Source organism: Saccopteryx bilineata, chromosome 1 (assembly GCF_036850765.1).
Source record: "Saccopteryx bilineata isolate mSacBil1 chromosome 1, mSacBil1_pri_phased_curated, whole genome shotgun sequence".
In the NCBI taxonomy this organism is placed as follows: Eukaryota; Metazoa; Chordata; class Mammalia; order Chiroptera; family Emballonuridae; genus Saccopteryx; species Saccopteryx bilineata.
Window position 1 is genome coordinate 349,987,905 of NC_089490.1, and position 24,841 is coordinate 350,012,745.

Here is a 24,841-nt window from a genome sequence, read left to right on the forward strand (position 1 = left end):
CCCCCACCCCTGTTCCCCTCGCCCTCCCCCACACTCCTTTTTCCCTGGTAACACTTCACTTTTATCTACACTGCTCACAAAAATTAGGGGATCAGGGACTGTGTAGATACTCCAGTACTTTCAGCCTTTTGTATAGCGCATTTTCACCAATGAAATAAAAGTTGGTTTTACATCTTATTTGCATAATCAAACAACTTTCTTTGACTTGTCATTTGCTTTTCTGATATTCTTGTTCTTGCTTCATATTCAACCCCTAATTTTTGTGAGCAGTGTAGTTTTTTTGGTGAAGTATTTGGGATTTCTTATATACAGGATCATGTCATCTGCAAAAAGTGATACCTTTACTTCTTTCCCGATATGGATGCTTTTATATTTTTCTCTTGCCTGATTGCTCTGGCTAAAGTTTCCAGAACTATGTTGAATAAGAGTGGAGAGAATGGGCAGCCTTGTCTCGTTCCTGATTTTTGAGGAAAAGGCTTCAGTTTTTCACCATTTAGTATGCGATTAGCTGATGGTTTTTTTGTATATGGCTTTTATTATATTGAGGTACTTTCCTTCTAGTATGACTTTATTGAGTGTTTTAAACATAAAGGGATGTTGTATCTTATCGAATGCCTTTTCTGCATCTATTGATATGGTCATATGATTTTTGTTCTTTTTTGTTGATGTGGTGTATTATTACATTGATTGATTTTCATATATTGAACCATCCTTGTGCTCCTGGAATGAATCCCACATGATTGTGATGTATAAATTTTTTAATGTGTTGTTATATTTGATTTGCTAGCATTTTGGGTTTTTTGTTTGTTTGTTTTTTTGTTTTGCATCTGTATTCAATAGAGATACTGGTCTGTAGTTTTCTTTTTTTGTGTTGCCAGGTTTTGGTATGAGGGTTATGTTGGCCTCATAAAATGTGTTGGGTAGTATTGCTGCTGCTTCTGTTTTTTGGAAAACTTTGAGAAGGATAGGTACCAAATCTTCTTTGACGGTTTGGTAGAATTCACTGGTGTAGCCAGCTGGTCCTGGACTTTTGTTTCTGGGAAGGTGTTTTTTTTTTTTTTTTTTTTTTTGGTGTGTATGTGACAGAGACAAAGAGATACAGAGAGAGGGACAGATAGGGACAGACAGGAAGGAGAGAGATGAGAAGCATAAATTCTTCATTGTGGCATCCTAGTTGTTCATTGCTTGCTTTCTCATATGTGCCTTGCCCAGGGTGCTACAGCAGAATGAGTCACCTCTTGCTCAAGCCAGCAACCCTGGGCTCAAGCCAGCAACCATGGGTTCATGTCTATGATCCCACTCTCAAGCTAGCAACCCTTTGCTTAAGCTGGTGAGCCCATATTCAATCCGGCGTCCTCTGGGTTTTGAACCTGGGTCCTCTGTGAATTTTTTTTTTTTTTTGCATTTCTCTGAAGTTGGAAACGGGGAGGCAGTCAGACAGACTCCCGCATGCGCCTGACCGGGATCCACCCGGCATGCCCACCAGGGGGCGATGCTCAGCCCATCTTGGGGCATTGCTCTGTGCAGTCAGAGCCTTTCTAGCACCTGAGGCAGAGGCCACAGAGCCATTTCAGCACCCGGGCAAATGCTGCTCCAGTGGAGCCTTGGCTGCGGGAGGGGAAGAGAGAGACTGAGAGGAAGGAGAGGGGAAGGGGTGGAGAAGCAGATGGGCGCCTCACCTGTGTGCCCTGGCCGGGAATCGAACCCGGGACTCCCAGACGCCAGGCCGACGCTCTACCACTGAGCCAACCGGCCAGGGCCCCTCTGTGAATTTTGAGGTAGGTTTTTGATAGTTAGTTTTATTTCCCCTCTGCTATAGATCTATTTCGGTTTTCCACTTCCTCATGACTCAGTTTAGGAAGATTGTATAGTTTTAGGAATTTATCCATTTCCTCTTGGTTGTTGAATTTGGTGGCATATAATCTTTCATAGTATTCTACTATGATCTTTTGTATATTTTTGATGTGTGTGGTTATATCTCCTCTTTTTATTTTGGATTTTGTTTATATGTGTTCTTCCTTTTTTTTCCTTAATGAGTCTAGCCAGTGGTTTGTTGATTTTATTGATCTTTTCAAAGAACCAGGTCTTTGTTGTATTAATTTTTTATATAGTTTTCTTTGTTCTTTATTTCATTTAGTTCTGCTCTAATTTTTACTGTTTCCTTTCTTCTGCTGACTTTGGGTTGCCTTTGTTCTTTTTTTTTTCTAATTCCTTAAGGTGTGATACTAGGTTGTTTATTTGGTCTCTTTCTTGTTTCTTGATATAAGCCTGTAATGATATAAACTTCCCTCTGAATTCTGCTTTCACTGCATCCCAGAAATTTTAATATATCATGTTGTCATTTTCATCTGTCTATATATCTTTTGATCTCTGCTTTAATTTCTTTGACCCAGTCATTTTTTTACAAGTATGTTGTTTAATTTCCACATTTTTGTGGGTTTCTTTACTTTCTTCATTCCATTTTAGAGAGGGGGGGGGAGGAGCAGGAAGCATCAACTCTCATATTTGCCTTGGCAAGCCCAGGGTTTCAAACCAGTGACCTCAAGCATTCCAGGTCATCACTTTATCCACTGTGCCACCACAGGCCAGGCCTCTTTACTTCCTTTTTACAGTTGAGTTCTAATTTTAAAGCATTATGATCAGAAAATAAACTTGGTATAAATTCAATCTTCCTGAATTTGCTGATGGTAGTTTTGTGGCCCAACATATGATTTATCCTTGAGAATGTTCCATGCACACTGGAGACGAATGTATAATCTGACGTTTTGGGATGCAATGTCTTATAAATGTCTATTATGTTCATTTGGTGCAGTGTGTCATTTAAGAGCAATATTTATTGATTTTCTATTTGGATGATGTAGCTAAAGCCATCAATGGTATGGTGATATCTCCAAGTAGGACTGTGTTTTTTTTGTTTTGTTTTTTTTACAGAGACAGAGAGAGTCAGAGGGAGGGATGGATAGGGACTGACAGACAGGAATGGAGAGAGATGAGAAGCATTAATCATTGGTTTTTTGTTGCGACACCTTAGTTGTTCATTGATTGCTTTCTCATATGTGCCTTGAACATGGGCCTTCAGCAGACCGAGTAACCCCTTGCTCGAGCCAGCAACCTTGGGTCCAAGCTGGTGAGCCTTGCTCAAACCAGATGAGTCCGCATTCAAGCTGGGGACCTTGGGGTCTCGAACCTGGGTCCTCCGCATCCCAGTCCGATGCTCTATCTACTGCGCCACCGCCTGGTCAGGCTAGGACTGTGTTTTTGTCTGCTTCTATTTTAAGATCAGTTAGTAGATGTCTTGTATATTTTGGTGTCTGTATATTAAGAAGTGTTATGCCTCCTCGATACAGGGTCCTCTTTATCATGAAATGTCCATCATTGTCTTCGGCTACCTTTGTTGTCTTGAAGTCAACAGATATGAGTACGGCTACAGCTGTTTTATAGGTAGTGATGTTCTCTGTTCTTGTGCCAATATCATATTATTTTAAAAATAATAGCCTTTTGCAGATATAATTCACACACTATACAATTTACCCATTTAAAGTGTGCAACTAATATTTTTTTTAGTAAATTCAGAGTTGTACAACCATCATCACAATCAACATTGTCATCACCCCAAACAGAAACCCTATATCCATTCATAAAGTACATCCCATCTCTTCCAGTGCCCTTGGCACTAGACAACCAACCACTCATCTACCATCTGTGTCAGTGGATATGCCTATTTTAGATACTTCATATAAACGGAATCATAAAATATGTGGTCATTTATGGCTGGCTTCTATTACTTAGTATAATGTTTTTAAGGTTCATCCATGCTATAACATGTACCAGTATACTATTCCTTTTTAGTGGCTGAACAATATTCTATTGTGTAGATATACCACATTTTAATGATCTACTTATTTGTTGATGAATATGAGTTATTTTTACTTTTTGGCTATTATAAATAATGCTGCTCTGAACACTCATGTACAAGTTTTTGTGTGAGCATATGTTTTCATTTCTTGGGTATATATACCTAGGAGTGAAATTTCTGGGTACATAAGATACTCCACATTTAACATTTTGAGAAACTAGCAGATTGTTTTTCAAAATGGCTTTACCATTTTACATTCTCACCATCAGTGTATGAGGGTTCCAATTTCTCCACATTGTTGCCAGCATTTGTCTGTCTTATATTCTAGCTATCCTTGTTATTTTGATTTGTGTTTTTCTGAGGGCTAATGATGTTGAACATATATATATATATATATATATATATATATATATATATATATATTTTTTTTTTTTTTTTTTTTTTTTTTTTTTTTTGTATTTTTCTGAAGTTGGAAACGGGGAGAGACAGTCAGACAGACTCCCGCATGCGCCCCACCGGGATCCACCCCGCACGCCCACCAGGGGCGACGCTCTGCCCACCAGGGGGCGATGCTCTGCCCCTCCGGGGTGTCGCTCTGCCGCGACCAGAGCCACTCTGGCGTCTGGGGCAGAGGCCAAGGAGCCATCCCCAGCGCCTGGGCCATCTTTGCTCCAATGGAGCCTCGGCTGCGGGAGGGGAAGAGAGAGACAGAGAGAAAGGGGGGGGGGTGGAGAAGCAATGGACACTTCTCCTATGTGCCCTGGCCAGGAATCGAACCTGGGTCCCCCGCACGCCAGGCCGACGCTCTATCGCTGAGCCAACCGGCCAGGGCCTGAACATATTTTTATGTGCATATTTTTTTTGAAAAATGTTTTCTTCAAATATGTTTCCATTTTTAATTAAACTTTTTTTTTTTTTTTAAGTGAGAGGAGGGGAGACAGAGAGACTCCCACATGTGCCTGGACTGGGATTCACCAGGCAAACCCACTAGAGGGTGATGCTCTGCCCATCTGGGGCTGCTGATCTGTTGCAACTGGAGCCGTAATTTAGCGCCTGAGGTGGAGGCCATGGAGCCATCCTTAGCTTCTGAGGCTAACTTGCTGGAGGCAATTGAGCCATGACTGTGGAAGGGGAAAAGAGGAAGAGAGACAGTGAGAGAGAGAGAAGGGGGAGGGTGGAGAAGCAGATAGTCATTTCTCCTGTGTGCCCTGACTGAGAATCAAACCTGGGACATCCACATGCTGGGCTGATGCTCTACCACTGAGCCAACTGGCCAGGGCCTGAACTATCTTTTATTATTGAGTTGTAAGAGTGCTGTACAATTTTAATCACTATAACTTCACTATTTAGATCTCTTTTTTTTGAGAGAGAGACACAGAGACAGAGGAGAGAGATGAGAAGCATCAATTCGTAGTTGCTTCACTTTAGTTGTATATTGATTGCTTCTCATGCGTGCCTTGACCAGGGGACTCAAGCTGAACCAGTGACCCCTTGTTCAAGTCAGTAACCTTGGGCTCAAGCCAGTGACTTTGGGCTTCAAGCCAGGGACTAATGGTCTCAAGCCAGTGACCTTGGGGTCATGTTGATCTCATGCTCAAGCCAGTGACCCAAGCAAGCTGGTGACCTTGGGGTTTCAAACTGAGGCTCTGTCCACTGTGCTACTGCCAAACTATTTTGTTAAAAAATTTTTTTGGCCCTGGCTGGTTGGCTCAGTGATAGAGCATTGGCCTGGTGTGTGGAAGTCCTGGGTTTGATTCCCGATCAGGGCACACAAGAGAAGCGACCAACTGCTTCACCACCTTTCCCCTTCCTCTCTCTCCCTCCCTCTCTCTCTCTCCCCTTCTATAGCCATGGCTCTAATGGTTCCAGCAGTTTGGCCCTGGGTGCTGAGGATGGCTCCATGGCCTTTCCTCAGGTGTTGAGATGGCTTGGTTGCCGAGCAACAAAGCAGCTGCCCCAGATGGGCAGAACATCGCCCTGTAGGGGACTTATCGAGTAGATCCTGGTCAGGGCACATGTGGGAGTCTGTCTCTCTGCCTCCTTGCCTCTCACTTAACTAAAAAAATAAAATTTTTTTGTTATTCTTAAGTTTTATTCTTCCAACTATTGGAATCATTTTGCCAATTTTCAAAGATAATCCCATTGTCATTTTTATAAATTGGGATTTCATTAAACCTGTGAATTAATCTGTGGAGGATTGACATCTTGACAACATTCAGTCTTTCTAGTCAATATCAAAGTATGCTCTAAGTTTTCAAGCCTTTATTCAGTTCTCTCAGTAGTTTCTTAGTTTTATTTGTGTAGGTCTATAACAGCAGGTACTCAGCTCACTTTGCTCATATTTATGTTCCAGGATCCTAACACAGAACCTGACACATAGGAGACACTCAGAATTTGTTGAATAATGAACAGGTCTCCCATGTTTCTTGTTACGTTTATTCCAAGATATTTTGCTATTTGTTACTATTGAGAATACGATAATTTTCTGTTATATTTTTGAGTTGGCAGCTATCTTATATAGGAAAGTTGCTGATTTTGTACATTTAACTTATGGAGTTCTAATCTCCCCTAGCCCCATCAATTCTTGGCTTTATGTCATTAGATGTAACTTATATACTGCCACTTTAAAAATTTCCTTATTAATAGAAAAGAACTTCAATTGATTTTATTGGGTATTCAAAGGAGAGTTATCCTCTTTTTTTTCCCTTTAAAAGTATAAGTGGACTTTTATTTCAGTTTTGTGTCTTATTTCATAAACCAGAAATTGCAGAATAATGCTAAAGAGTAGTAAGAAAGGGTATATTTATTTATCCTCAACTTTAGTAGAACTTTTGTTCCTTTAATAAGTAAATATGTTGCTTGTTGGTTTGAGATGTTCTTTTTCACATTATTGAAATATCCTCCTGTTACTAGTTTTTACTAATGAAAAAATATCAGGATTTTTTTTAATGTTTTCAGATGCTTTTTTGGCATCAGCTGTAATGAGCCAATGCCTTTAAAATGTGACCTATTGAGAAGTAGATCTATTACATAATGGTTTTACTTTTAAATTCTGCAATTGGTTTGCAACTATTTTATTGAGAATAGATCTATAGATTTCTTTTTTGAAACTATCTTTATGAAGTTTTGGTACCACAGTTATATCAACTTATGAATCAACTCAATTTCCTTTTAAATGCTATTTTCTAAAATAATGTTTATACAACAGGAACTATTCATCCCTTAAAAGTTTTGGAAAAAGCTAAACAATAAGACAGCCTGTGTACAGACCTTATTTGGGTGATAATTATTTGGTAATGGTTTCTGATTTCTTTCACTATAATTAAGTACTCAGGTTTTTAACCTCTTCTTTTTATTCTGTCACCGCATACTTGTCCCTCTTTACTTTATTAAGTAAACTTGGGAAATTACATCCTTCTGGTAATTTGCCAATTTTATAAAGAATTTTATTTTATTTTTTTTCAGAGACAGAGAGAGAGAGTCAGAGAGAGGGATAGATAGGGACAGACAGACAGAAACGGAGAGAGATGAGAAGCATCAATCATCAGTTTTTCATTGTGGCACTTTAGTTGTTCATTGATTGCTTTCTCATATGTACCTTGACCGTGGGGCTACAGCAGACCAAGTAACCTCTTGCTCAAGCCAGCGACGTTGGGTCCAAGCTGGTGAGCTTTTGCTCAAACCAGATGAGCCTGTGCTCAAGTTGGTGACCTCGGGGTCTCGAACCTGGGTCCTCCACATCCCAGTTCGATGCTCTATCCACTGCGCCACCACCTGGTCAGGTTTATAAAGAATTTTAAATCTATTAGCATAAACTCCTACAGGGTGATTTGCACCTTAGTAGGGCAATTGAATATCTGAACCTAAAGAATGAATCTGTAAACTGGTGATATGTTTAATTATGCTCCAACCAGCACATGTCAACCCAATCCATGGAGTAAGAATTGCAGTCCTTTAGGGCGTGTGTGAAACCATGTATACACACTTGCTAAAACACTCAGTGACACACATGGGGATCTATAAACACAACCTCTTTTGGAGAAGTGGTTCTACCACAGACTGAATCTCAGAATAAAAACATTTCTCAGATATCAAACACTCAGAAGATGGAGGATTAGGGCCTCAGAAACGTGGGCTAGCAAAGAGGGAAGGCTTTCTGTTTGTGCCCAAGATGAACTGCCAACTTCCCCATTCTGGAATGCTGGAAGCAGTGATCCCTAGCCGTCCAGCCCCAGATGGGTGCCTCCTCCCATTTTCTCTAGGCCTCTGTGACCATGCAAAACGTGGAGAAATCACAAATCCACACCATGTCAGCAGAGGACCATAGTAGCCCTCTTGTTCAAATCCTTCCCTGATATGAAGTTGCTCACTGCTATCTCAGGCCATCAGTTCCATGAACTGGTGGCTTTACCTAAACACTTTTCCTTACCTAGGCCTGCCATCTCTCTTCAAGTAGTGTTATCCCCATGATACTGGCTCTCTCCTCTGTTAACTCTGAGAAATAGTTGTCTTCTTGGGGTTGTTTTGATAGGAAGGAGTATACAGAAAGGTATCACTTTCTGAGGGCCTCGCATGGTAAGGACTCTGTGAAGTACTTTCACTTATAGTCTACCCCCTTTTTAGTAGCCATAGTGTCTCTATTAGGCATTATAAATGAGAGTCTGACATATGAAGTCATCCTTTATTCCTTCATTTGTTTTTTCATTCAACATATATATTTTTAAATTTATTGTGTAACAGACACTCTGCTAGTCACTGGGGCTTCATGGTGCATTAGATGTAGTTTTGATGCCCAAGATACTAAGAGTCCAATAGGGAGAGCCAGGGTGCCATGGGCCCCAGGGAGATCTCTACCTCAGCTCCTGGGATCGTGAAGGCTCTCTGGAGGAGAGGTGGTCTAACCTGAGAGTAGAAGCTTGAGTCAGCCAGAGAAAAGGAAGATGGGATGCAGTCAACTAATGAATAAAGCCAAGAATTGATGGGGCTGGGGGAGATTAGAACTCCAAAGCCACGATTCTTCTCACTGTCACCACACCTCTAGGGAGACACCTGGGCTTGGTGCAAGTCCCATGGAAGAAAAATATAAAACAAGGTGAGAGTAAGAATGAGAGGATGAACTAAACTTTTTGCTGATTTTCCACTATCGATGAGATTCATTTTCAAAAAGGACGGATATAGGTGATCTGAAATAAAATTTCCTTATGAAAAGACCCATAGCTGGGGAGGCAGGGTCACTGGTATGGACTGGGGGTAGTGGCATGATTGTCCAGAGAGAGAAGACGACAAGGATGGAGGCCAAGTCACCCGCCTTCCTTGTGCCTGCCCTGCTCATCTACTCCTGCCCTGGCCTTCCTGATAAGAGCCTTCCTCCGGCCCCCCCCACCCTTCTGGCTGCCCCTGCCCCCCAGAACTCGTACAGTCAGGCAGGAGCAGAGCAGAAAAGTGGGACTCCCTCGGTGCAGGTAGATGCACGCCACTCCTTCCCTGGGGAGCCCAGTGTCCAGACGAGCCAGTGGGCAGTGCCCTGTGTCTACTGCATCTCTCAGAACCTCCACAGGACAGCCTAGAGCTCAGTCTCCTGACATCCGGCCAGACCATTCCTCCAGGTCTGGGACGCCCAACGTCTCTGGAGCCGAAGGGGAATAACAACACAAACTGGGGCAATTCAGACCTCACATCCCAAACTCAGGCTGTAGAGCACCCTAGCTAGGGGTGGCTGTTCCAAAGCAGGGTCAGAGCCTGGAGTGCAGGTGTTGGTCAGTCCGGCAGGCGGACTCTGGGTGTCAGTAATAAGGAATAAGGTGTTCCAAGGAAGTGAAACTACTATGGAGCACGTACTGTGGGAGGAGTTTTGAAGGATCAGTGGTACTTATATAATGTTTATGGGATAATGGGGGGAACTTGAAGCAGGAGAATGAGCTGGGAGGGCCTTTTGAAGTGAGGATATTTTCATCCTGTTGTAGAGGTGGGCCATCCAGGGTTAGAGACTTTAGGTGATTCGACCAAGGTCACTCAGCATATCTGTGGCAGTGCTGGGATGGGTCATCTGATCCAAGTGTGGCTCTCTCCACATCACCCCTGTGTCTTCACTGTTGTGAGCCAGTGGAGGAGCCCATGGAGATCAGGGAAGGCTTCATGAAAGAGGGCACATTTGAGCAGGCTTTGGTGGTCTAGAAAGTGACAGAGACAGAGGAGGAGGGCTTGGAATGGCTGGAGCTGATTCTTGATATGAGGGGCAGGAATGGCAATGATGGTGGGCCTGGGGCTGCATGGTTGACTCCAAAGCCTTGGAGGTGGGGGGAGGGTAAGAAACAACCAAGATTGTGCGGTTTGGAGCCCAGGAACACCTCACCTGCACCCCAGGGCATCTGCTTGGGTTTGCTTCAGCAGTGCTGGGTTGAGGTGGCAGCAGGTGACCAGTAGGCAGCCAGGGCTGGAGGGTCTCAGAGACACTGGGAACTTCCCAAACCCTGCTCACTTCCCAAGCTCAGGTGTGAGGTGTGCCAAGGGGAGGGACTTCTTCACACTAGGCTTAGTATACCTCACGTATCCCCGAACTCTGTGGGTCCCAGGAAGCCCTGGCCACACTGTCCTCACCGGACTCCTTGGACCCCTGCAGCTTGTCCATGACCCTCCTGCAGGTGCGGCCTGGAGGCAGAAGCTCAGGCCAAGGCATTCCCCCAGGACCATGCAGCTCTTACTGGACACCGTCTGCTCACACTGTGGCCAACATGGACCTCTGTTTGCTTGCTGTTCCTGTTCTTCTTGTTCTTGTTCTTTTTTATAAAATTTTAAAACATTTTAAAATTATTTATTCATTTATTTTAGGGAGAGAGGGAGAGAGGGGCTGGGAGGGAGAGACAGAGAGAAACATTGATTTGTTGTTCCACGTAGTTGTGCCCTCATTGGTTTTCTCCTGTATGTGCCCTGAGGATTGAACCCCCCACCTTGGTGTATCAGGATGATGCTCTAACCAGCTGAGCTACCTGGTTAGGGCCACTCGCTTAAGCCCCCACATTAGTTTCCTTGGGCTGCCATACAAACTGGATGCTTGTGAACAACAGGAATGTATTGTCCCAGTGTGCTGTCTGTGGGAAGTCTGAAATCCAGGCATCAGCTGGGTCATGTCCCCTCCGAAGGCTGTGCGGGAGTTTCCACCCTTGCATCCTTCCAGCTTCTGGTGGCTTGTGCTGCATAACCCCAATTTCTGCTTCTGTCTTCACATGCCCTCTCTTCTGTTTCTTATAAGTTCATTTAGTATTGAATTTAGGGCCCACCTAGGATGATTTCACATGAAGATCCTTTATTTAATTACATCTGCAACCCCCCACCCCCACCCCAACTAGGTCATATACACCGGCTCTATGGGTTAGGGCCTAGACACACCTGTTTGGGAGCCACCATTCAACCCACTACAGCTTCCATATGAGAGATTCAAAAAAATGAGAGAGGGACAGTGAGATGGCCTTGGCCTGAGCAGGCTCTGGTGCCAGGGGGTGTGTATGTGTGTGTGTGAAGGGGAGGGTGTGTGTGACATCGTGATCAGGGAGACAGGGCTGCTCTCCGGAGCCCATCTGGTCTGGGACATGAAGTCCTTGGCTTCAGTGTTCACTTAGAAGGGTGGAAACTCAACTATCCATGTGGGGCAGGGCTAAGCCAGAAAGGCTTCCTGAGGGAGGTGAGCTTCCAGGCTTGCCTTAGTAAAGAGACCAGCAGAGGGGAGTGAGTGAACAGTACAGGCTGAAGAGTTAGCACTCAGGGGTCCTTTTCACATCTGGAGCTCCCAGCTGTGCCTTCCCTCAGGTCCAGGGCAGGGCATGGCATTCCAAGGCAGGGATGGCCTCTTCACACCCCCCAAGACTGGGACATTCTCCTGGAGGGGCAGCGTTCAGTGACAGAGTGAGATGTGTCAGCATAGAGGAGAGGGGGTCCTGAAGGCCTTGAGTTCACCTCTGAGGTCCTGCAGACTGTGGCTAGGACTCCACACCTGCATGACTAGGGAGGTGAGACATGAGGTCGGCACATGCATCTCAAGTGCAACATGCTCACACTGCCCACACTGCCACTTGACCCTCCTCATCCTCTCAGTGCCCTTTCTCAGGGAACTCTAACTCCCCACCGCTCCCCGAGGGGCAGCTGCCCTCTAGCAAGGCCAGGTTGCTCGTACTTTGTCATCCATTCCTTGCCCAACCTGTCCTTCCTTCCCTCAGCGCCACATGGCTGCTTCCTGAGCTTGCTCTAGGGCCCCAGGTGCCGCCACCTGCTGTAGGGAGCCCTCCCTACTGTTCTTGCCCCAACTTCTCTGAGTTGCTGCAGCGTGAGAACTCGCTGTGTCCCACTGTATAGGGCAGTCAGGCAGCACACTGACCTGGCAACACCCTGGTATATACACACCCTTGCCCTTTGCAGGGTTCCAGGGAGGCTCACCTGTCCACTGTCTCCCCTCCCTTTCCTCCTTCTCGGCCTCATGGCACCCCTGTCCTAAACTCTCCTTCCCAGATTTCTCTCCCAGTCCAGGTGGGAATTCCGTACATCAAAACCTGCTCTCCCACTAGATTCAAAGCTTCCTCATGCTAATGTGTTAAAAGCTTGCCTCCTCTCAGGACCAGCGCTGCCCCACAGAGAAGTTTATTTAAATTTGAGGGCCTTTTGGTCTCTGAGAGAAGCTTTTGGAGCAGCTTGTCCTTTCTTTTCCACGTCTGGGCTGGGGGCTCGCCCAAAATCTGTGTGAACTGGTAGCTGTCCCGCTGCAGGGCTGACTTTCCTTCCTCTGCATCCTGAGGTCTTCTGGCCAGGGCAGGTGCAGCCTGCATTGCCCGGATCAGCCACAAGGTGGCACCCAAGCACCACATCAGGTAGAGGCTTTCTGTTTACCGCCTGTGCTGGAAGGACTGCAGCCTGTGCCTGGCAGCGCTACTTTAAAACTTCTCAACCTTGGGCGTGTCTGCTGTGGCGCCCCATTCCCGCTCAGAGAGTAAGCCTGAGTCAGTCAGAACGTGCCGGTGTCACGGCCCGGCACCAGAGAACTGGCTCAGTGTGGTCCTGGCACATTGCTTTCTTTCTTTGAGTCTCAGTGTGCTCTTCTGAAAAATGGGCATAAAAATAATAATACTAACCTCATATCCACTCATTCATTCAGCACGTATTTATTGAGCACCCAGTTGGCCAGGCGTGGTATACACCTGTGAACAAACAGAGCCTCACAGGGGTGTCGTGAGGATCAAGTGAGGAAACGCCTGTGGCTTATTTAGCAGTTACCAACACGCAGTAGACTTTCTCTCTAATCCTCACAACAACCCTATGTGGTTGACCCTAGTGTTATCCCAATTTTATGGAGGACTAAACAGGAAAAGGCCACACACTACTTCAAGGCCATGTAGCCAGGGAGCAGCAAAACTGGGACTTGAACTTGGGCTGTCTGATTCTAAACCCCATTGCCGCTGTTTCCACATTTAACGTGTGTGTGTCTCCTCTGAGGTCCCTCCAAATCTTCCTGAGCGAAATTTGGACCAACCTAGTCCACTTACTCAGACTCCCCCCGACTCCTTCTGCAGGTTTAATTATTTCTGGTAGGGGGAGTGGGTGGTCACCAATGATTTCAGGGGCCCTAAGAAGGTGCCAGACCCAGGTCCCTTCTGCCACTTCCTTAGGTCAAGGCCTGCCAGGGAGCAGAGGGCAGAGCTATCCGGCACCTGCCCCATCATGATTGCCCATCACGGAACTGGAAATGCGGGGTTCAGAATTTTTCTAAAGGGCAGAGAGCACCTGAGAATTACTCTCTTCCGGACATTGTGGGGCCTCCATCGGAGGGAAGGGGGCTGTGGTCTTGAAGCTATGTGTCTATAGCAAGCTCTCTGTATTTGCATAGGCCGTGGGCATATTTGGGGGCATAGGAAGCCAAAGACAGAGGGCCCTAGGGTTCACAGTTTACCTGTCTGAGCAGGGAGAGGTGGAGAGGCATCTGTCGCCCCCACTTTTCTCCACCTGCCCCTGGGCTGTGTGTCTTTTCTGCATGTATTTTGAGCATCTCCTGCTGTCTTACTGACCCTCAGTGTGAGTTCCCTGGAAAGAGGCAGGGCGGAGAGTCCAGCCCAGCTTGTGTCAGTGATGCTGAAGGTGGAAGGCTGAGGAAGGCTGAAGAACATTCTCTGGGCAGAAAAGCCTTCGGTGACCTGGGGTAATGACCTGAGGTCCCAGAATCTCAGCTTCCTTATCCCCGAAGTGGTATGGATATTTCTTATGGCTCTGGAATTGCAGACCATGCTTGCCTGCATTGCCAACTGTGGTTCTTACCTGCGGGGCAGGTATATTGCTCTAGCGTGTAACAAATGATAAAGCTGGGCTTGGACGGCTCAGCGACATCTCAGCCTGACTCCTGACCGGTTCTCCCTCCCACTGCACTCATTTCCTGTCTCATCCTGCTAGGGAGAGCTAAGGGACATTGGAAATTCCAGGGCCAGCTCCGGAGCCTCGCATGAGTGAAGTGGACAAACGTAGTTTTTGAATTGCTGGCTTCAAGTCCTGTGCTTTTTAGTTCTATAGCTGTGAAAGTGTGTTAACTACAGTATTTAATGACTGTTTACTCTGAGCCAGTACTACAATAGGCATTTTAGAAACACCATCTTTAACGTCACAATCTCAGAAAAATAGATATGACAATGCCCTCAATTAACAGATGAAGAAAGAGACTCAGCGAAGTTAAATACCATGCATCACTTAACACAGCTAGTTAAGTGGCAGGGACTGGAGCCTAAAGTAGTCTCATGTCAAAGCTAAAATTCTCTATGAGGTGGGCGAGCTTCAGGTCTCTGAGTCTCAGTTTTCTCATGTATGAAATAGGAGTAAGAATTCCCCTTCCGGGGGCTTCTCTGAAGAGTAAATGGGCTGAAGTAGTAACCATTCATCATGTTTGCATACCCCCCTCCCCCCTCCCCCCCGTGGCTGGTGTGAGGAGAAAATGGGCTACCGGGCGGGGAAGCGGCCTCTGTGAACCTCCTGGACCGGGCCCATGGTCATGGTCAGGCTGACAACCAGACATCTTTTCCCCTTTAATTATGTTGAGCTCCAGGCCCATTCCCTGGTGTGGAGGGGCTGCTGTCCCACCACGTGTCCCGGGATGGAGTGGGAGTGGAGGATAGAGCTAGTAGTGCCCTCACCAGGTGGAGGGTACCCGTGAGCTCTGGGGAGCCTGGAGACGGAGGGGCTGCTGTCCCACCTCGTGTCCCGGGGTGGGGTGGGCGTGGAGGATAGAGCTAGTAGTGCCCTCACCAGGTGGAGGGCACCCGTGGGCTCTGGGGAGCCTGGAGGCGGAGGGGCTGCTGTCCCACCACGTGTCCCGGGATGGGGTGGGAGTGGAGGATAGAGCTAGTAGTGCCCTCTCCAGGTGGACGGCACCCGTGGGCTCTGGGGAGCCTGGAGGCACCTGAGATCTCAGCTCTGGCTGAGGGTGACGCCATCCCTGGCGGTGACAGCAGTGTATGGATGGTGCACCTGGACTTGGGCAATCTGGAGAAACCTGGGCACCAGTAGAGACCTCAGTGCCCCCAGGGCTGGGAAAGTTTGGGTCACTCCGGAGAAAGTTGTGGCCGCATGGGAGAAAGTTGTGGTGGCTCAAACTTTTCTCACTCTGAGCTCATCGTTCTGTCCCTGAGGCTGGCTGAGTGATTTGCCACTAATTAGGCCATAATGAGCTGGACCTCAGTGGCCTGTGAGGCTCCCAAGGAAAACAAGGGTTCAGCAGGACACCTGGGGCCCAATTACAGCAGCCTGGGCCTGCCACTGGGTCCAGCTGTGGCCTGAGCCCCAAGGAGATCTGCCTGCCCCCCAGGCACCCCCTGTGCTCACCTGGCCAAACTTTTAATGAGTGCAAATGGTGACTTCTCTCACTTGACTGTGGCCCACGCATGCCACCTGTGTTCTGCTTCTCCCTCCCTTAAGAGCCAGAACAATTGCTAGAGTATGACTTGCTGTAGTTTCAATTGATCAGTCAACAACAGGCAGGTCATCTGGAGTCTAGTCTGTGACCCACTGTGTGACCCTGGGCAAGCCTCAGGCCACCCTAGGCCTTATTTCTCAGTGGTAATAATCACAGGGTTGGTGTAAGGCCCAGGTGAGATAATGTAAACTGTAGAGCGCTTGCTGCTTGTGAATGGTCCTTAGTGCCCTTAATTATTGTATCACACTAACCCAGCTGGGGCCTTGCCCATGACCCTCACTCTTAGCTGAATTAGAGCCAACTCTGACCTGGGTGCTCACAGAGGCAGCAGTGGGGCCCTCCCTGCTCTGCTGGCCCCTGGCTGGCCCCGCCGAACTACCCTGCTGTTTCTAGGCTTTCCTTGGCCAAACTCCCTCTCCCTCTCTCCTCCCTACCTCGTAGGTCTGCAGGCAGCACCAAGAATTATCAAGCCCAGTCCTTACTTCACAGATGGGGAAACTGAGGCCTAGGAGGAGTAGACCCTGAACCCAAATTCCCTCCTTTTCTGGGGCTTAGTAACAATAAACCTTTGTGCATATGTAGGGCTCTTAGTATATTCTGGCCTCAGTAATCCTGCCGGGGTATTTGGCAGCCATCTGTTTACCTCATTTATTATGGCTAAGCTTGCAGGCTTCAAAACCAGCTGACTGGGTTCAAATCCTGTCTCCATTATTTACCAAGCACATCTCTGTGCCTCAGTTTCCTCAAATGGTACTTACCTTGTAACAACAATATTTACCTCATATATTTGTTGCATTAAATGATTTAGAATCCATGCAAAATGTGTAGAACTGGGTGTAGTATACAGTGGGCTCTGCATAATTAATATTAGCTATAAATCTTATAATTCTATCATTTACTCAGCAAACATTAAGTGGGCTCCCACTATGTGCTGGGCTTAGTGTGTTAGACCCTAGGGATATAGCAGTGAACAAGACTGACCTTTGGAGCTCCTTTTTGTTGGGGAGAAAGACACATAAAGTCATGATTTCAAGACTGGGGGTGTGGTAGGCTGAGAAGGATATAAGCCAGGGACAAGCAGAGGGGCCCTGACCTGCCTGGGGATGGAGGGAGGTGCAGTCAGGAAGGCTTCTCAGAGGAGACAGGGGTGGGGATAGGTGTTAAGCCATCATTTATTGAGTTTAAGATGGGTTGGGCCCTGAGCTAAGTGCTTGATATTCATTATCTTAGTCTATCCTCACAGAAACATGTGAGGTAGACCACCCTGTCTTTTTACTGAAGAGGAAACTGATGGTTAGGTTACTTGTATAAGATCACTCAGTCACTAAATAGTAGGACCAGGGTCCAATACAGGTTTGTCTAACCAAAATTTTCCCTTTATTCTCCCAAGAGGGTGCTTATATCAGTGCAGATGGGATGGCCAGGATAGGGGAGGTAGCCTCAGGCAGAGAAGAGATGCTCCTAGGGAGTATGGGCCTTGGGGCAGAGGGCCCAGATGCAGTGTTTACCCTCTACTTCAGGCAGAGAGGCAGGGCTCACACTGGGCACCAGCATAGGCCCTGCCCCTGATCCACTTACCATAAATGTGATCAACCTTTTCGTATCTCAGTTTCCTGCGCTGTAAAATGGGGATAATGATTTTAGCAAGTACTTATGGTATTTCTAAGTGCTTTCTTCTAAGAATTTTATATCCATTATTCATTTACTCATTATGATCTTATGTCATTTTTTTCTAAGTGGGGGTAACACCTGAATAGTTTTAAGGTATAAATTAGTTAATGTACATATAGCACTTATAACAGTGCTTGGTACATAAGGAGTGCTCAGTAAATGTTAGTTGTTACTATTAGTTGGCACGATAGAGTGGCTAGAAGGCCATGGAGAAGATCCATAAAAAAACAATGAAGAAGATGATGATGACAACAATAGCAATTATAATTAAAAAATGCCCTTATAATGCTAAAGCACTTCTCAGTTTATAGGGTTTAAAGGATCTGTTCTTTCATTTAAGGCTGAGGAGGTGTGTCCTAAAGTGTGTTTCATAGAACAAAGTTTCACACTAATAAGAGGGTCTTTAAAAAAAAGGGTTCCCTGTTCAAGTAAGTTTAGAAAACACTGAAAAGTAACTTTTTTTTTCTTCCTGAGAGACTGGCTAAGATGCCTTGTCAGCCTCTACTGAGCAGAGGCGAGACAGTAAGTGCTTCTCCACATTACTGGGCTACCCCATCCCGTGCTCTGAGGAGCATCTGTGTGGGTTGTGACCCTTGGAACACACTTAAGAAAACTCTCGAGTAAAGAACTTTGACCAAGTAAGGTGATCCTAGGCCTCAGTTTTTCTATCTGTAAAATGGGAATAATGATACATCTGTGACAAGTCCTATCAGTGTTGTATGAAGATTAAATGAGATAACTGGTGTAATAATGTCCTCAGCATAATTCCTAGCAAATGGTAAAAGGGCAATAAATGTTAAATTATTATTCTTCAACCACCTTATTGACCTCAGCCAGATAAGCTGAGCTATAAGTCTCTGCAGAGAGTGCCGACCACTTCCCCTGCAGGTGCCTGATCTTCTCTGGTCACTGAGGTTGTTGGTGGGCGGGGGAGGCGCGTCCTTGGTAGGATTCCGCGACCCGCGGGCCCACCCGCAGTGGGATGGGCAAGGGAGAGACCCCCTTCGTCCCAGCGCAGTTCCGGGCAGCTTCGCGGCGGGGCAAGGCTGGGGCGGCTCTTGACTCAAGTGACGGGAAGCGGGAGAAGGTCGGCCGGGGAAGGGGGGAGGCGGCACGGCCAGGCCAGTCCTGCGGCGGCGGAGCGCCCTGGTTGCCACGGCCAGGCCTCCAGCCTCCGCGGGGCTCGTTAGCTCGGCCGGCCGGCTGCCGTCAACACGGCCCCGGGGGGCCCGGCGACTTCGTGCGCTGACAAGGCCCCAGGGGAAGCTGACGGCTTCGTGGGCCGCGGGGGAGGCGGCTCGCTCGCGAGTGCCAGGCCTCCGGAGACCCGGTGCCGTAACCCAGAGCCCGAGAGGCAGGCGAACTGCGGCTCCCGGCCGCGCGGGGGCGCCCGCGTCCACGGAATGAGCCGAGCGGGCGGCAGGAGCCCAGCCTGGCCCTTCGCCTGGCTCTGAGCGGCCTGGTGCCATCGGGAAGGTGCTTGCTCACCTAGGGGCAGCAGCCTGGCTGGTGGGACCTCGGGGCACCTGCTCTGCGAGGTGAGGCATCTGTCGCTCAGCTACCTTCAGAGCAACAACGAAGAATTGAAGTCTTGGTAGAGCTTTAGAAGGCCTTGACTCTTAAGATTTTGGGTTGCCTCATTTAAATTTTCCCACTATATTGTCTGGCCACAGTCTGTTTTTCTCATTGACTATTTTCTATTCTAGCCTTAAACCCGGTTCAATTTTCTCCTACTCCTACAAAAGGAAGAATAACAAAACCCACCTGGGAGGTCTCAGGGTATCTGAAAGTCTGCACTTTCACCTGTTAGCTCTATCAGTGAGCATAGCCGGGGCCTCAGGATGCACATCAGATCTCTAAGCAGCCTGCATTCTGGAGAAACCGGTGCCAGGCCTCGCAGGAGCCCGCGCTTATGGCCAGGCCTGTGCCTCTGATGCTCTGTTTCGTGTTTTGTGTCCAGAGTGTGGACCAAGCGCTGCCTCCCCCCCCCCACCCCACTTTTCATATTTGCTCAAAATTTATTTAGTGGATGAAGGGATTACTTTTTTACAAAAGTTACAGATTGTAATTGATTCTTTTTCTAAATAATTTCTACTGTCTTCCCTTTTTATTTTTCGTTATCCCCGAGGTGCAGAAAACTCGAATGCTACCCCCTCCCCGCAAATGGCTAACTTGTCCTTATACCTAAATCCCCAGCTCCTTAATCTGAGCTGCCTTGCTGCCTTGGACTGGTAGATTGCATGGTGGTGATGATGTCTATTTGACAATGGCTTCCTATAGTGTTAACCAGGGGTCCCCAAACTACAGTGGGTGGACCACATGTGGCCCCCTGAGGCCATTTATCCGCCCCCGCCACACTTCCAGAAGGGGCACCTCTTTCATTGGTGGTCAGTGAGAGCGGATGCATCCTGTGCTCCTGGAGTACTGTATGTGGCGGCGTTGCTCATGTACAGTACTACTTCTGGTGACATTGACCATCTCATTAGCCAAAAGCAGGCCCATAGTTCCCATTGAAATACTGGTCAATTTGTTGATTTAAATTTACTTGTTCTTTATCTACTCAGCCATAAGAAATGATGACATCAGATCATTTACAGCAAAATGGTGGGATCTTGATAACATTATAAGGAGTGAAATAAGTAAATCAGAAAAAAACAAGAACTACATGATTCCATACATTGGTGGAACATAAAAATGAGACTAAGAGACATGGACAAGAGTGTGGTGGTTACCAAGGGTGGGGGGGGAGGGAGGACATGGGAGGGAGGGAGGGAGAGAGTTAGGGGGAGGGGGAGGGGCACAGAGAACTAGATAGAGGGTGACGGAGGACAATCTGACTTTGGGCGAGGGGTTTGCAAAATAATTTGATGACAAAATAACCTAGACATGTTTTCTTTGAATATATGTACCCTGATTTATTAATGTCATCCCATTACCATTAATAAAAATTTATTAAAAAAAAAATTTACTTGTTCTTTATTTTAAATATTGTATTTGTTCCCGTTTTGTTTTTGTTTTTTTCCTTTAAAATAAGATATGTGCAGTGTGCATAGGGATTTTTTCATAGTTTTTTATTTATTTTTATTTTTATGGTCCGGCCCTCCAACGGTCTGAGGGACAGTGAACTGGCCCCTCGTGTAAAAAGTTTGGGGACCCCTGGTGTTAACAGTGCCCTGCCTGTGATCCCCACATTACTTCCCTGGCCAGTGCTGTCAGTCAGGGTCCTATTGGACTGGAGTGGGATAGAAAAGATCTGGCTGCTATTTAGGGAAGGTCAAGAAGTCAGGTCTTGGCTAAAAATAAAATTTGGCCAAAGAAGTTAATTCTAGCTGTTCAAAATCCTATATTTTATAAAGTGTTTTCTATTTCCCTTTCAAATGTGCAGGCCCATCTTAAGGTGTGGGTTACTTGGATTACAAAGAAACTTTGATTTTTTCTTCTTTTTTTTAAAAAATGCTGACATCATCATCTAAAATCAAGTTGGTTGCTTGAGGACCTCTTCTGAGTTTGTGACTAGAATTCTGAAGGGAAGAGTTCTTAAGAAAGGTCTGGCACTGACACCAGGCTGGCCATTTTGGAATTAGGGAATGGCTGCGGTGTGGTAGAGAGCCTGGCAGCACAGTGTGGCTCCCGGGCAGAGGCCTGCATGGCGGAGGGGGAGGCAGTTCCTTCCATGTGTGCTCTGTTTCCGTCTACCTAACTTGGCCTACCCTCTAGGTTACATACATCACTGCAACTGTTCAATCAACTGCAATGAAATGAACTTGGCCGTATTGGGTGGCAATCATGGCTACTGTGTCCCTGAAGGTGCAGAGGTGGCCCTGGAGCCCATTGCTCTCTGGAGGCTTGGAAGACCTGCGTGGTGGTGTTGTTGTGACAACTCCTCCCCATCCCCACAAAGCAAGCACACCCTCCCCACCCCCAGGAAGCCTGTTGTGCCTTCAGGTCCACCCTGGATGGCCTCTCTTTAGTCTGTATTGCTTCCCAAGGGCATTAGTTGGCCAGATGCTTGGCAGGAACCACACTGGCAGGAGCTGAGAAGAGGGAAGAGCTCCTCCTGGGTCGCCAGGGCTATGTTCCCACATGTGCTGCAGGGAAACCCACCAGACAGGGGCAGAAACAGGCTCTCTGCTCAGTCTCTAGCTTACCAGGGCCTTGGACTTGATTGAGTTAGTTCTTTGTCTTTATCAGTATCTTGGGCAGAATAAAAAAGTTTTTTAAAGAGTTGATTTAGAGCCTGACCTGTGGTGGTGCAATGAATAAAGCATTGACCTGGAATGCTGAAATCGCCAGTTCAATACCCTGCACTTGCCTGGTCTAAGGCACATGTGGGAGTTGAAGCTTCCTGCTCCTTCCCCCCTTTCTCTCTCTCTCTCTCCCCTCTCTAAAATGAAGAAATTAAAAAATAATTAAAAAAAGAGTTGATTTAGAAAGTATCATAATGTAAACAAATTGTACCACTTTGATTTTCTTTTAATTTAAGACTTATGATGCACAGCTGAAGCCACTCATGAGGATTGTGCATCTCCAGAAAGTTGGGATTCCCTTTAAGGCAGGCACTGTTTGAGATCCTTCTCTGTTGTCACTAGCCCCAGACAGCTGAAGTGGTCCTGTCTCTAAGATTTGTGCCACCAATGACTTTGGTGTCCAGTGACTAGATCCCCTAAGCATGGGAGGTAGGTGAAGAGTGTTGGTCACAGAGGGGTTCTTAGAAGAAATAACTAAATGGCAAATAACACACAGGTCCTTGTCTTAAAGGAGCCTAGTCTTATGGTTGCTTATTTCCAAGGATGATAGTAAAAATGTTTAGTAACCAGCATGGCATGAATTGTAAGGATGCTGGCATTGATGGTAGCATGGCTTACTTCAGTTGGACAGAATAACTTTAAAGGAATATTTCAATTGCTGAGTCTCTTTCTCCCGTCTCCAGGCCTAGGTGGGGCCGGAGGGGAAAGGGAGAGTCCAGTGCCCACTGTCCAGTCTACCTCCCAGCAGGGCCTGCAGGATGGAGGCCTTGGGTAAGACCGGCTGAGTGAGACCCAGGGTGGGACAGGACAGACCACGATTTTTGGGCCAAAAGAATACTTTTGTTCAGGTTTCTTAAGTCTTTACAGAGTTGAGAGCTGAGTCGTGGCTATGCCAGGGCTAGTTTCCCCATTGCCCAGTACTTGTCTGGCATCAGACTCGGCTCTTGTCACAAGGTTTATGTAAAATTGTGGCCACAAGCATGTAAAGCAGGACAGAAATACAAGAGGGGAGGGCCTCCTTGTCATGGGCTAGGCTGGGGTGTCGTAAACGTGTGGGGCTGAGAAAGTGGGTTGCAGGGATGGATGGATGGTCCTTGCTACAGTCCCCTGCCCTGGGAGCTCCTCGTGTGTGGAGGGGTACAGGGTGTCAGAGGGCTAGTGATGGGGAAGGGCAGGCTTGACATTCAACCTATAGCAGTTTCAGTCTCTAAAATATTGAAATACAAAATATCAATTGGAAATGGCTGGGGCCCTGAGCCCTCTGAGTACCTGTTATTGCCTTAACCCCCAAACCCCCTTGATGGGCACCATCAGGGGTTGGAGAGCTGGCTCTCACTGGCCTACACACTGTCAGCTCACCACAGAGGTACAGTGACCTCTGACCTGTCTTAACGTGTCCGCTTGACTAGGGTGAACACCTGGACCTCGATGGGAAGACAACTTCCCAGGAGACAGTGCTGGAAGTCTCAGATGCCGCTGTCGGCCCTGAGGCTGTGACTGCCAGCTGGTGCCAATCCCTCTCATGTGGCAGTTTGTGGAAACTTCTACCTCCACTGTGAACTGAATCAACTGTCAAATATTTGGCAGTCACTCCCAGAAAGGGGAGGGGACAGTTGGGTGAGGAATTCTGCTCTGGGTGGGAGGTCTCTCCACTGTGGGGATGGCTGGCACACTTGGCAGGCTAATGATCTTAGCTGTGGTGAGGAGAGTTGAGGGTGCCAAACCCAGTCCACAGGGCTTCCCAGAGACTCTATTCTAATACCTCCGCTGCAGGCGGGGCCATCAGTCCGCCATAGCAGACCACGTCACCTACTCTCTCTCCCAGCCATACCTGGCTGGAACCCCTGCTGCACCCCTGGGAGCCGAGTCCCGCTGGGAGCCAGGGCCTGCCAAAGGCTGCGAGCAGTTTCTGCCTGTACCCTCTGCAGGTAGTTGGCAGGTTGAGTCCTGCTTCCTTGGCCACTTCCTGCCACTGCTAATCTCCTCCCTGTGGCCCTTTCTTGGCAATGAGCCCTGCCTGGCAGAGCAGGCTGCGTGCAGGTTGTCTTTGCCAGGCAACCCTGCCTCTTTCACGGGCACTGGCCCTGTTCTCCGGAATCCTTCCTGGTTGAATTCTCCCGGATCCTCCAAAGCGCCTCTCTTGCCAGTCCAGCACCTGATCACATTCCTGGATTTTTCCCCTTAAACTTTTCTGGTGTTTGCAGAATGCTTTACTGTTTGCAAAGCACTTTTATATTTTATCTCATCAGCTGCTCAGAAGCCCCTCAAAGAGAAAGTGGTACCCCTGAGACTGAGGGCCCTGGAGTGGGCAGGTTTCCTGAATGGTGTGCTCTGCCTGTGCCTTTGTGCCCGGGACAGGGATTGGTGGGAAAGCACATCCTCAGGGTCTAGTTGGGGCAGGTGTGTTGCCATCTAATAGGGGTCATGAGTCCTTGTCTCCTGAGAGAGGCATCGGAGGGGTCAGGAGAATGTGGCCCCACTGTGGCTACCGGCTCCGAAACCAGTGGGGAAATTCTCTCACAAGAGCAGCAGCTTTGGGGTTAATCTGCAGGGCAGTGAGAAGGGGTCAGTAGGTGGGGTCTCCTGTGTTACCAGGCCACATGGAGACCTTGGCTTAGAGTGGACACAGGAAGCTAGTGTGTGGGGGGTGCTCACTAGGGAGAGGTGCAGGTGTGTGGATGGAGCTGGGATCAGCCAGTGAGTGTCAAAACTTGGGGAAATACTCCTCCAAAATGGAGGCAAACTGAAGTTTGCAAGAACTGAACTAGCCATTCCTTCTTGGTGGATCATAGCAGTCTGCTGCCCATGCCATTCCCACCAGAGTCTGTGACAACTCTGTGCTCCCTCTGCTTGCTGCCTGCTCCCTCAGTGGGTCTGCTGGCCTCAGGGCTGGGGTGCTTTGTGGTGTGGGAGTCCTCCCCCTGTAGCCTGGGGTGCCCTTGTGGTACACTGAGCCTCCCACGATGGCGCAGGGCCTGACATAATGGCACTGGGCCTCCCACGATGGAACCGGGCCTCCCACGATGGAACTGGACCTCCCACGATGGCGCTGGGCCTCCCACGATGGAACTGGGCTTCCCACGATGGCACCGAGCCTCCCCTGATGGCACTGGGCCTCCCCTGATGGCACTG